The sequence below is a fragment of the Schistocerca piceifrons genome, chromosome 11, assembly GCF_021461385.2.
Source record: "Schistocerca piceifrons isolate TAMUIC-IGC-003096 chromosome 11, iqSchPice1.1, whole genome shotgun sequence".
NCBI lineage: Eukaryota > Metazoa > Arthropoda > Insecta > Orthoptera > Acrididae > Schistocerca > Schistocerca piceifrons.
Genome location: NC_060148.1, coordinates 122,260,450 through 122,275,070, shown reverse-complemented (window position 1 = coordinate 122,275,070; position 14,621 = coordinate 122,260,450). Strand labels below are relative to the sequence as shown.

Below are 14,621 nucleotides of genomic sequence, written 5' to 3'. Positions count from 1 at the left end.
ATATTTTGTTTGTGTTGTATTATTGTTTATTTGAGGTATTCCTTGGGCGATGTGTGGCATTAGAAATTTGTCAGCAAATGCCTTTATGTCACACCAAGTACACGACAGAGGTTCCAACTCTACATGGATGTCTTAAGGAGCGCCTCAGAGTAAGAGATATCCAACACTGTCAATGAAAGCTACACGCAAAAATGCTTCTGTAAAAACTTGTACAGAAAAGCTGACAGTGAGTACTAAAAGTTGCTCTGATGTATATACAGGGGTAGCATATAACAAGGTACTCTGTTATCTAATTCTGTTGATAACTATTTCCCAGTATGAAGGAATAAATAATAATGATAAATAATAGTAAAGAATATAGTGAAAAGGAAAATACTTTATGAGTAACAAAATTTTAATGGATTTTACATACAGCAGACTCTCTCACATGGCAGTCCTGGAGTGTAACATGAATCTGGAATGGAAGAAATTTGGTTTGACAGTTAAAATAGAAATAATTACTAACAACTTGCTACACATATTTGTAATCAAAATTTACTATATTTTTGTCATCTCATGCCTTGGAGTTAGATATCTGGACTGTACTGAAACTTATAATACATGAGGAGGCTAAGTATTTGCATCAAGAAATTACTACAGGAATTTATTACCCTTTTCTGTATGGACTTTGATCCTGTAGCAAATTTATCAAGACTGAAGATTATTTTATTACACCACTGGCCATTAAAATGGCTACATCACATAGATGACGTGGTACAGGCGCAAAATTTAATCAACCGGAAGAAGATGCTGTGATACGCAAATGATTAGCTATTCAGAGCATTCACATAAGGTTGACGACGGTGGCGACACCTACAGCGTGCTGACATGAGGAACGCCGCCAACCGATTTCTCATACACAAACAGCAGTTGACCGGCGTTGCCTGGTAAAACATTGTTGTGATGCCTCGTGTAAGGAGGAGAATTACATACCATCACGTTTCCGGCTTTGATAAAGGTCAAATTGTAGCCTATCGCGATTGCTGTTTATCGTATCGCGACACTGCTGCTCGCGTTGGTCGAGATCCAATGACTGTTAGCAGAATATGGAATCGATTGGTTCAGCAGGGTAATACAGAACGCCGTGCTGGATCCCAACGGCCTCGTATCACTACCAGTCGACATGACAGGCATCTTATCCGCATGGCTGTAGCGGATCGTGCAGCCACGTCTCGATCCCCGAGTCAACAGATGGTGATATTTCCATGACAACAACCATCTGCACAAACAGTTCGACGCAGCAGCATGGACTATCAGCTCGGAGACCACGGCTCTGGTTACCCTTGATGCTGCATCACAAGCAGGAGCGCCTGCAATGGTGTACTCAATGACGAACCTGGGTGCACAAATGGCAAAATGTCATTTTTTCGGATGCATCCAGGTTCTGTTTACAGCATCATGATGGTCACATCCGTGTTTGGCGACATTGCAGTGAACGCACATTGGAAGCATGTATTCGTCATCGCCATACTGGCGTATCACCCGGCGTGATGGTATAGGGTGCCATTGGTTACAAGTGTCTGTCACCTCTTGTTCACACTGACGGCACTTTGAACAGTGGATGTTACATTTCAGATGTTTCACGACCCGTGGCTCTACCCTTCATTCGATCCCTGCGAAACGCTACATTTCAGCAGGATAATGCACGACCACATGTTGCAGGTCCTGTACGAGCCTTTCTGGATACAGAAAATGTTCGACTGCTGCCCTGGCCAGCGCATTCTCCAGATCTCTCACTAACTGAAAACTTCTGGTCAATGTTGGCCGAGCAACTGGCTCGTCACAATTCGCCAGTCACTACTCTTAATGAATTGTGGTATCATGTTGAAGCTGCATGGGCAGCTGTACCTGTACACGCCATCCAAGCTCTGTTTCACTCAATGCCCAGGCGTATCAAGGCTGTTATTACAGCCAGAGGTGGTTGTTCTGGGTACTGATTTCTCAGGATCTATGCACCCAAATTGCGTGAAAATGTAATCACGTCAGTTGTAGTATAATATATTTGTCCAATGAATACCCATTTATCATCTTCATTTCTTCTTGGTGTAGCAATTTTAATGGCCAGTAGTGTACATGTGGAAGACAAATAAGGAATAAAATAACATCAATTTGTGGGAGCACCTTCCTACAAAGAGTAAGGGTAAGCTATTATCATGGAAAACCTGACAGTCTTATCAACTGACCAAAACGTAGTTTCAAAATTCAGGGTATCTGAGTAACTACTGGCTCTTCAGACTAGGTTTAGGCACTTGGCAGATAAAACATCTGGCACTGCAATGGTTTAAGATTATATTTATTTTGGAAGTTTCATAGATGACAATACATTTGTCTCATTAACTGTAAGAGTCTGCTACAAGATGAGAAGTAGTTAGATTATCACAATGGGAACAAGATGATAACTGGCAGAAAGTTAAGGAAAAGTATTTTAGGCATATACGAACTGACATACAAGATGTAATTGGTATAAGCTGCCAAAAAAAAATCATGTTAGTAAATCACAACCAAATGATTTAAAACATCTAGTAAAATGTTTGTCCATTTCCTACAAATGTTCCAGGAAAAAAAAAAAAAAAGTGTTCGACTCAGGACAATGTTTTTGGAAAAGTTGACACTGGACAGCGCACATGGATTAGATGTGACTTGTGGAAACATTATGCGTAGTAGACTGGAAGAATCCATTAAAGAGAATCAAAAACTAAGGGAGCCTGTCCCACACATCCTCCAACACAGGTATGCTTATGTAAATAATCGGTTCGCATTATTTACTGCTGTGCAGGGGCGGTGGCAAGGGGTTAGCTATGGGGCTATAGCCCCCCCCCCCCCCCCGATGGGGTATCATGTTACACTGGATAAAATGGCTTCAGAAATCAGCAAATACATAACTTCAACAGATTCAACCATTTTTATGATTATATAGCAATATAGGTTGCAATGTATTTCAAACACATTTCAACAAAAGAATAAGAGTAGCAAATAGCTTACTATCTAAACCAATCAATATCATTTAACTTAAAAAGGGCATCTTATTATTTATTAATATACACTGGATGAATATTAATGTACGAATACCACTTACAATAATCAAGGAAGCTAAATAGGCCTATGCTGGGTATGCCTACCAACACAAACTGCTGACCCCAGACAAAAAACTTCGAAATTGCCGGACATCTGGGACAAATCGTATTATTTTCACGAGCACACACATTCTGTAGACATGTTACCAAAAACTATTACCAAAAACTACTTTAAGCAACACCAAATTTTAACAATTGGTAGGTGGAGGACCCCAACTCTCGTTTAGTTAAGTGATATTCCATTCCCCCAAAACCCCCCTTGACCGACTTCTAGGATCACCCCTGCCCCTGCGCATAAAGATATAGCAAGAGTGAATCGGAAACAGGTAGGCAACAACAGATCACATGGTAAACAAAATACTCATCACAGATTGAACCGTGTTTGACTCACGACAGAATAACTAATTTTAATAATGTGCACAAGAGGAATGAACACAATCCATGCCAAGTAGCAGCAACACATTTTCAGTACCACTTTTCTGTAAATGTACGGGCAGGTATAATCGATGATTTAATTATTGGGCCTTACGTTTTACCTGCATGATGGATTCCTAACAATTACCGAAACTATCTAGAGGAGACATTGCTAACAACTTCATTGGAAAATGTTCCATTAGCCATATGTCACAACACATGGTTCCCCCATGGTGGTGCTCCACCCCACACTGGTCACACAGTATGGAGGTTGTGAATGGACGATTTCTAGGACAATGGATAGGATGTTTTTGTGCACATTGATGGCCAGCATGCAGTCCTGATTTAAATCCACTGGATTTTTTTCCTTTTCGGGCCCTGTGAAGGGAATTACTTATGTCCAGAAAGTAAATAGTGTGGATGAACTTACACAGAGGATTTTCGATGCTGCCAATACCGTGAAGGCAAATGAGCACACGTGTGAATGAGTGTGACAAGACTGGGTTCACCATCATGAAGCATGTGTTGAAATGAATGGCGGGCATTTTGAACACTGGTGTAACACTAAACAAAGTAATGTGGGTTTCATTACAGTACTATTGTAGCAAAGGGAAACAACCTGCATTTAATTTTCATTGCAGTTTTATTGTAAAAAGAGAAAACAGTTGATTGTAATTAATGCACAACAAATAATAATTTGTTCATTTTGTACTACGGGAAACACATTTTATTTTATGTAGCTTTTCTTTACTACCATGACCTCCTTTACGGTAATGTTGTAAAAGAGAAAAATCTGGTTGTACTTAATTCATTGATTATGTAAAATGGATTATACGTTGTCAACCACCCAGTGACTGTTTAAACTGCTTGTTTCAGTAGTATTTTAATACCTAGACACCACGCAGCATTCTTGTACACGTCCAATGCTTACATTGCTCTGGTTCATCCATTACCTTTCTCTCACCACTGTGTCAATGTCTGTAATAGACAAGAAACGCTGTATGCCGTTAGATGACAATGTAAACAGAAGTGCATCAACTATCAAACCCACAAATATCTGCCTTTTAGTAATACAAAAATAAAGAATGTGATACAGTGATACCTCAATAGATTTTTTTTGTCAAGCACAATGACATGTACTTGCTATATAATTATGGCAGCTTCTATCATTTACACCCTGTATAAGTGTGACTGGATGGTGGCCTAAGAACTTTGTACCCTGATTAGAAGGTACCATTTGTTAGGGTCTATTATGATGAACAAAATGATGTAAAAATTCATGACGAATCTTAACATTAGTATTGTGGTCAAGTAATGTTTCTTCTTCCTTCTTTTCATTAAAAAAGGATGGAGGGGGTGAGCACCTACCTGGTGTAGATTAATGTAGTGCGAAATCTTTCTCCCCTTGCTACAAGGAAGAACCTACGAGGGTAAGTTAATTATTATACACAAAGTAATTACAAAATTTTATTGTAATCAAACAGGAAACTTAACAAGAACATCATTTTTCGACATGGCCTCCTTGCGTTTCAACACACTTGGTCCATTGTTGTATAAGCCTCCTGATTCCCCCATAAAAGAAGGTTCTCAGTTGAGCTGTGAACCGGGAATGCACCGCTTCTTTCACTGTTTCATCCGAGGCAAATCGACGGCCCCTTAATGCCTGTTAGATTGGACCAAACAAGTGATAGTCAGAACAGGCAAGATCAGGATTATATGGAGGATGATCCAGTACTTCAAATTTGAGTTTCTGGAGCGTTTCAGCAGTGTGGGCAGCAGTATTCAGAAGGGTTTTGTCGTGCAACAACACAACACCTTTTGACAGCAGTCCTCAGCATTTGGGCATTTGCTTCGAACTGCAGGCTTTAGCCTGGCAGTAAACATCTCACTATAACGTACATTGTTTATTGTTGTGCCGCTTTCCCCATAATGTTCCAGTATTGGGCCTTGTGCGTCGAAAAAAACAGTAAGCATCAGTTTTCCTGCGGACGGTTGTCTCTTGAACTTTTTCTTGCATGGCGAATTTGGTTGTTTCCATTCCATACTCTGCTGTTTACTTTCCGGCTTGTAATGATGCATCCATGTTTCATCACCAATAATGGTCTTGTCTAAGAAGTTGTTCCCTTCATTACCATAGCAATCCAAATATTTTTTGCAGGTGTCCAAGCGCATTCGTTTATGCAACTGTGTGAGTTAATTTGGGACCCATCTTGCACAAACTTTATGAAACACAAGTCTGTTGTGGATGATTACATAGGCAGAACTGTGACTAATTTGTAGACGATGTCCCACGTCATCAATAGTTAATCGTCCATCTAAGAGAATCATTTCACATGAACGCTCAGTGGTTTCTTCATTTGTGGCGGTAAACGGTTGTTCGGCTCCTTCATCGTGTGTAACACTTGTGCGACCATTTCAGAATTTTTTCAATCCATTCCTAGACACTCCGTTGTGGCAAAACACTATTCCCGTACTGCACTGAAAGACTTCGATGAATTTCGGCTCAATACGCCTTCTGACCACAAAAAACGCATCACTGAATGTTGCTCTTCTTTGGTGCAAATAGACAGCGGAGCAGCCAATGAACAAAGCATGCGTCATCAACATAAAATGACGGTACTACCAAAATAAACAAAAATATAACTAAATTGTGGATAACAATTGACTTACCCATGTATCTAATAGTAATTAAACCCTTTTTTCTCTGCAGAGACACAATTCTTTTCCTTTTTTCCCCCTGCTACAGACACTGGCTAGTTTTTGGCTGGAATTGCTCAGAAGGGAGTATCCTCCAGAAATGGTAATGCTAACAGTAATCAAAATGCTTGAAGAAAAGGAACATCCTCTAAGTCATCTATGAGAGGTAGTTATAATTTACTGATGTTGGTGCCTTAACAAGTGTAGGTTAAGGTTATTATGTGAATAAATGATTAGGTCTCTCCAACAACAAATTACATAAGAAGTTCTTATGTTGTATAAGTTAAAATGGGTTTTGTATATTTCATCTGCTACATGACAAAACTGGGTTTATACTGTTTTATACTGGGTGGCAGTAATATTAATTGGTATGGATTTTCGGGGGAGGTTAATTTAACTTACTTCACGTAGTTACATTAATTGCTTAACCTGGTTTAACTAAAGGATTAATGATTAATATATCTAAAAACAAAGATGATGTGACTTACCAAACGAAAGTGCTGGCAGGTCGATAGACACACAAACAAACACAAACATACACACAAAATTCAAACTTTCGCAACCAACCGTTGGTTCGTCAGGAAAGAGGGAAGGAGAGGGAAAGACGGAAGGATGTGGGTTTTAAGGGAGAGGGTAAGGAGTCATTCCAATCCCGGGAGCGGAAAGACTTACCTTAGGGGGAAAAAAGGATGGGTATACACTCGCGCACACGCACACATATCCATCCGCACATACACAGACACAAGCAAACATTTGTAAAGGCCTAATTTCTAATTCTAATTTCTAAATTCTAATTTCAATTTTCCGCCGCTCATACCTCACCTGTCTTTCAACATCATCTTTGCCTCTGTACTTCCGCCTCGACTGACATCTCTGCCCAAACTCTTTGCCTTTACAAATGTCTGCTTGTGTCTGTGTATGTGTGGATGGATATGTGTGTGTGTGTGAGTGTATACCTGTCCTTTTTTCCCCCTAAGGTAAGTCTTTCCGCTCCCGGGATTGGAATGACTCCTTACCCTCTCCCTTAAAACCCACATCCTTCCGTCTTTCCCTCTCCTTCCCTCTTTCCTGATGAAGCAACGGTTGGTTGCGAAAGCTTGAATTTTGTGTGTATGTTTGTGTTTGTTTGTGTGTCTATCGACCTCCCAGTACTTTTGTTTGGTAAGTCACATCATCTTTGTTTTTAGATATATTTTTCCCACGTGGAATGTTTCCATCTATTATATTCATAGATTAATGATTAAGCAAGACATGCTAACAGCTAATTGGCTCTCTTTGCAGTGTAGTCCACAGAAGTAGTGAAACAATGTCAGTACAAATAGTTTAGATCAGGCTTATTGCAGTTTTACCACACTTACTGAAGTCAAGGAAAATAATCAGTTTCTGACCTTAAACATACTTTCTTCAATTCCTTTTACTTAAACTTTCATGTTAATTATGTCTGCTTTTTAAAAGGCATACGTTCCTGATACATAAGGTAAACATATGCATTTTTTTTCTTGCTATTATCATTTCTTATTATTTTCCTCATCATTACTATCATTTTCATTTTATTTTCAAAATTCACATAACCACTTGAGTCTTACGGAGAGCATGTTGTTTGTGAGCTGTTTGCATCATCATAGCTGTTTCCGCTATGTTCTTGACAAGTAACGGAAACAGATGTGATGATTAAAACAACGCACAAACAACATGCTCTCAGTAAAACTCAAGTGTATAAACAATTTTCTCAGTTCAAAATCAGAGAAATGGCCACTGAAGATCTGCCTCATTCCAATCGCCCCTCGACTGCTCGAAGCGAGGACATTGTGAGCAAAATGCGTGATCTGATTAACAAAGATCTATGCAGGCAACTGACCAATTTGAAGACATGCTAGGGTTGTCCTGGAGCTCAATTCAGTGCATTTTGACTGTTGATTTGGGGAGGTGTAAAGAGGCAGCAAAGTTTGTGCTGAAAATTATCACCACAGATCAAAAGGATCATCACGTTTGAGCCTGTCACAAACTGAAGGATACATTCAAAGACGATCTAAACTTTTTCAGCAAAATCATCACAGGTGATGAGCAACAGTGCTATCGGTATGATCCAGATAGTACGCTATAGTCAATTCTGTGGAAGTTAACTGGCCCACATTGTCCAGAAAAAGCTCGGCAAGTGAAATCGAACGTGAAGACACTGTCACTTTTTTTATTTTTTTTTTTTTTTTTACATCAAACGGATTTCACACTCATAATTTGTCCCTCAAGACCATACAGTGAACACCAATTCTATATGGAAGTTATGAAAAGTCTGCACAAGAGTTTGGTGTGAAAACGTCCAACTTTGTGGGATTCCAGCAATTGGTCCCTGCATCTTGTCAACACTAACACACACACACACAGCTATCAGTGTTCACCAGTTTTTGTCCTCAGCAAAGTTGACTACCTTGACCCCCTGCCTTATTCGCCATATTTACCAGCCTCTGACTTCTTCCTGTTCCCGAGGATAAAAAGAGACTTGAAAGGGAAGTTTTCCGCTGATATCAAAGATGTAAGACACAGTGTCACGAAGGTATTAGCACTTCACAAAGAGGACGATTTTAAAAGGTATTGCCAACGCTGGAATGAACATTTGGACAAGTGCATTAATGCTAATGGAGTTTACTTAGAAGGAGGTCAAGGTTGTGTTTGAAAAACAATAAAGTAAATGTTTTCTACAAAGAAATTCCAGTGATTTTGGGTCCCCCCCCCTTTTGTATTCACTAGTCCCACCCACCCCCACCGTGTCACATAGAACTCCTAGAAACAGCTTCCTGAAAATGTTTATGCACCCCTCTAAATGCGAGTTATTACTGCCAACACTAAGGCACTCTTTCTCACCTGAAATCTTGATTGTGGTGGGAGATTGCTAAGCAATACAGCTAGGGATATAAGTCAGGTCAAATAGCAACAACATGGTTGAAGATAAGTTGAGAGACACTACAAATGTGGATACCACACTAAGAATGTTTACAATTTGAGCATGAAAAACTTTGTGATTACTGAAAAGAACAGACCGCTTCCCATATACTCCATTCTACATTACACAAAATGTAATCAATGTGTGTGTGTGTGTGTTTGGTGCTGACAGGTGAAAATGTAATTTCACTGATTAGCAAGGATACTGCAATGGGGTTTGTCACTGAGTGAACACTATTTGATCATGTGGTGCAATACAGTGCTATTTTTCCCCATTCTGTTTTGTCAGCTTTTTGGAACAGCAGATCTAGTGCTGTCCATCACTTTATTGTGATCTTGTCCCCTTGTTACTATTTAATACAAAATGTCAATTCCTCTTCTTAGTACTATCGAGGCTTAGGACTATTATTACATATCTTATCGTAATCATTATTAAACGTGATATATGATACCAATATGGATAACGTGGAAATTATCACCTGTGCTTCTGGTACCTGTGGGCTAGTTTATATCAAATCGCCAAAAGATTTTGACACCAGAGTGTCAGGTATTTATTATTTTTTATTTACAGTATATACCCACAGAGTAAACAAAAAGTAGGCCTAATAAATTTAATATTCTGTTGAAGCACAGGTTATTTGTTTTTCAAATAACAAGAGAAGCATTTTTTGAGATTGCCATGAAACTTCAAAACTACTGTTGCTAGAAATCTGAAAGTGATGTTAACATAAATGACTTAGATCGAAATAAATTCACCGAATCCAAGTAACTTGACATCAGTTGTTACAATACGGATGTCCTACCAGATGGTCACGTGATAATTTGTGCCCAACGGAGACTCGAACCCAGTTTTCCCACTTATCACATGTGCTCGCCTCAGGATTAGGCTGTCTGTACTTGCCTCCCAGACCGACCAGCACCTATGGTGTCGGGATGAAGACAACGTAATGTATAGAAGTTTGTGTCGATCCAAGAGGTGTGCACAGATAGCTTCATTCTAAGGCAACCGCTCACGATAAGCAGGGTATCTGGGTTCGAGTACCAGTCCGGTGCAAATTTTCAAATGTCACTAACAGGTAAAACATTAGTACCTAAAATAGCTGACACCAAGTAATTCACATTCAGTTAATTTATTTTGATCTGAATTCAAGTGGCTGTTAATCATTATTAATGTAATACTCCATATTGGTGCAGGCCCTAGATTATAATGAATAGGTCTCTATTCTATACAGTCTTATTCCCACTAATGCAGGCATACAGAATTAAGCTGCAGGCATTCAGTGATGAAAGTAAGACTACAGTATAGCAACGCAGTGTTTGGATCGGTCCAGGAGGTATGAACAGATAGCCTAATGGTAAGAGGACTCCTTGCGATAAGCGGGAAATCCGGGTTCGAGTCCCAGTCTGTCACATATTTCCATATAACACCAGAAGGTACAACATCTGTACCTAATACAATGGCACCAAGTTATTCCTATTTAGCGAATTAATTTCAAACAGTTGTCAATTACCATCAACATAAATAATGTAAATGTCTAGGTTTGAGCTTTGATTAGAAATCTAAAGTGATGCTCAATTTTTTATTTTTTTTAAAAAAGTTTGGTAAGTGTCAAAAACAGTCCTTTTGTTTACATACAATGGGTTAAATTTCAAGATAAAGAAAGCAAGGGTATTTGAAATACAATGTTAAGACCATTCTATTATGTACATTTGAAGTTGTTTAAGTAACAAGCCGTGAAATGATGGCTTTTCTTCAGGACTGATAACCTCACTGTTTGGTCCCCTCTCCCAAATCGACAAACCAACAACTTTCCTCCAGAAGCAAAGCTATGGTATCAGTCTTACTAAGAACTGAACTACATGTTTATCAATCCTATATATAGTATGAATATGATGATGTATTTAAGTAATAAAAGTTACCCACCGTAGAAACAAAGGCTAATGATGACTTTAATGAACATCATTTGCATTTTGTTTGGAAAGGTTTAAGCAATCCTTTTCTCCCACAAGAGAATAAAAATGAATAAAATAAGATTACACAAAGCAGTCACTTGAGCTATGTTACCTAAAGTCTCATTTGTAAGATGCCTTTTGTTTGGATTTTACAACAAATTGTAAACAAGAACAAACAAAGTGGTTATTATGATACTTTATCAAACATCAAAGTACAGACTCTCCCAGTGGCCGTACTGGGCTCAGCTTACCCTAGAATACAACCAGTTAAGATGTGTAAGATACTTCCAGATATAGATAAGGAAAAGCAATGAAGCAGCTGATCCTTTTGGGCACAGAACACTAACTTTTAATTTCTTTGAATGTTTGCAAGCAACATACCATCAACTTTGAAAAATGGTGGGCTCATCTTGGTTCAAGCAGATGCAATCAATCGAGGTTCAATGACACATTTTCTGTAGAGGTCTTCTGTTTAGGAATGGTCTATGGTCTGTGACCTGATTTATCATTCACAGCATATGGCTTAAATGCAACCTAAAATTAACACATTGGAATGAGAGAGGGAAGTCCCTGGGATGATTTCTGAATCGCTTGGTTCTGACGGTATTCCTTTGTTCAAATCAGATTCCGACAATGGTTTCTTGAGCTATTATTGCACAGCTGTTGGTGTGTCATAATTTCATTTTCAAATCAACACCGCATTAGCAGAAAGTCTGTTGTCACTGGCCCATAAATACGCTATAAGCACTTTTACGATTTGTTATGAGAAGACAGTGAATTCTGCTTCATTATTGTTGAAGTCTAGTGAATGCTGCCATTTTAAGATAGGCTGTTGAATGGAAAACATTAAATATCACTGTGTTGCATTTTACGCATTCTAAAATGTCTATGTGTAATACATGTATCCGAGTTCAGTATTATCCTCATTACAGTATGCAACCGAAGGACACATTGTGGATTGGCCGACAGTCCACCTGTAAGACTGAATTTCATACATCAAAGCACAAATGCGTAATTTTCAGCAAAATTATATGTTATGAGAACTTGTGAGTCATCTTGTATCATAAGAAAACTGATTGCCCCTTAATAACATTAGGGAACCATGACCTCAGCAGTTTGGTCTCATAAGACTTTACCACAAATTTCCAAAAAATTTCTCCAATAACATAACAGCGTAACTATCATCTAAAAGTAGAATAGAAGCTACACCAAAACTTCCACTCCTCATTATTGATGATCCTTTGTAACTTAAGGAAAATCAATGTAGTGCAGTAGACTTGTGCATTTAAAAATCAATTCCCCTTTCTATTCATCCTCTCCTCACCTTCAAATTTTATCAAAGGCAAACAGAAATACGGCAGCAATACATTTTTCTTAGACAAATAAAAAGTGTGTTTTTGAGATTTTCAAATAGATTTTGTCTTCAGTTTTTGCAAGGAAAATTTAATCTCACAGTAATTAACGCATAGTTCAGGTGCTTTCAATTGACAAGAGTTAACTATCTAGCTTCAATAGTTATAGAGCTATATGCAGAAATATTTTCCAAAAGGTTTGGAAAATCACGCAGTTTCTCACGATTTCAAAGAAAAAAGTCTAGGATAGGGAAACGCTGTTGGAATTCGCGGTGTTTGTTAACTACCTGGGTATTGTCAGATGTTCAAAAAATGTGACACTTAAGGGCCATTCCGTGCCAAGTGGTTTAATATCGAGAAACGTTCCCACATGAACATCATGGATTTTGATGAAATTTTGTATGGACATTCACACATGTTCTCAATGAACACTGGTAAAGTTTCAGTTTCAGAAATTCAATACTCTCGGAGATACAGTCACTTGTTTAAGACCATAGCACAGCTTTCTATAGTGCGTCCTTGAATTTTCAGCAACTTTGAGATGAGATATCTCTGTAAGTGTTTGCATGAAAGAAACATCTTATACAACTTTCAGAGGTCTTTAAAGTAAAATATTAAGAAAAGGATTTCTGAGCAATTTTCATATAGATAATTTGAAGCAAAGTTGGGCAAAAAAATAGCTGTTTAAAAAAAAATGCGAAATTTAGTTTTTTATATCTCCAAAAGTAATTGTGGGATGTACATGAAACTTTGCACACCATAACTCACTAACACAAGGTCTTAGAATATAAAATTTCATTCTCCTATTGCTTTCCATTATTTCACAAATCTAGGGTGAATTTGACGATTTTTCAAAAAGTGCTAAAATGGGTATATTTAGTCAAATTTTTCAAAAAAGTGTTTTCTCCAAACTCTTCTAAACTATGGTCATTAGAAAGAACATATTCTAAACTATCTAGAAAAGTGGATTTGGTTTTGAAATGCAAGCATATAAGGCCCCAAAAAGTAGCATCATCAAAGAGGCACACTTGAAGTTTGAACACATTTTTCTGGCACTCAAATTATACCTGAAACCTTTTATTATGCCTAATAAATGTTTATTAGTGCCTTGAATAATTGAAATAAAAAGATCTGGTAAGTAGGCAATGGGACTGTCAGAAAAACTTGAAAACTACGAGAAGTAGGCCTTCTGCTTTTATCGTAAGTGTTCATCTGCATGAAACTCTTCTCATTTGAAAAAAAAAAGAGATCATAAAGAATACAATGAATAATAGCTTCATATTTTTTGTACTTCTCAAAATTGTAAATATTTACAAGTGGAAAATGAAGACCTAATTTTTGGATTCATTTGTATAAAACATTTTTCCAAAAAAGAATCGGTTTGCTTGGATCATGCAAGTGATGAAAATTTTCCAATCAGTATTGCAGAGATTTTAATAACTAGGCGTTGTAACCTGTGAATTTTTGTCTTAAAGTTATTAGGGAAACATTTGAAATTGGTTGGTTAAACATCTAAGAGTTTTAATTTTGTATTTAATCACACTTAAATGTAGCCTACTACCTTCGTAAATACGTAACCACTAGTTTCACAGAGAAAATTCACAAGATTCACTGTTTATAGAAAATATAATGGCAACAATTACTTTAACAATCAGATTGTTTCATTATTGTGAGCCTTGTTTGAACAATCAGTATTTCAGTGGTGTGTTTGCAGAATAGTGAGTGGGTTCTCTTGACTGAGTGTGGCTTGTTAAGTGATTCGTAAGACCATCAAAGTTTGTAATCTAATTTACAAAAAATTGTTTTGATTGTGTCTTTTATAGCATAAATCTCTTATTAGATTTTTTCATTGGTATTATACATTGTGTATAATTTCATTCAGTAGCAATTTGTCTGAAATTTTAGCAGATTATAATTTGCACTTAGAGGCCAAATACATTATTTAGTTACTGATTAGAGATGGATGCAGAAGGGAACAGCATACCTTCCTGCTCAATTAGGCAAGGAGATAGTGGAACAAAGTGTCATGTCACTTTCTTTGCCAAAAAAGCTGCTTTAAAATGGTTTGCGGATTTTAGCGATGAGGAAAAAGAGTTGTTGGTCTGACGTTCTGAAGCAAAGCTGGACAATACCTCTCAAGTTTGCCTACACCAAG

General features: G+C 37.8%; 1 long non-coding RNA gene across 3 annotated transcripts in view; it reads right to left on the bottom strand.

Annotated features, from left to right (window-relative positions):
* The window catches only part of LOC124720064, a 75,042-nt gene that overhangs the window by 55,825 nt on the left and 4,596 nt on the right, over window positions 1–14,621 (bottom strand). Inside the window, exon 1 of one of the 3 annotated variants that reach the window (XR_007006055.1) lies at window positions 413–459. The exons of the other annotated variants lie outside the window; for them this stretch is intronic. This is a non-coding gene — a long non-coding RNA (uncharacterized LOC124720064). Of the gene's footprint in view, window positions 1–412; window positions 460–14,621 lie in introns of those variants that run through there. 3 annotated transcript variants of the gene reach the window in all.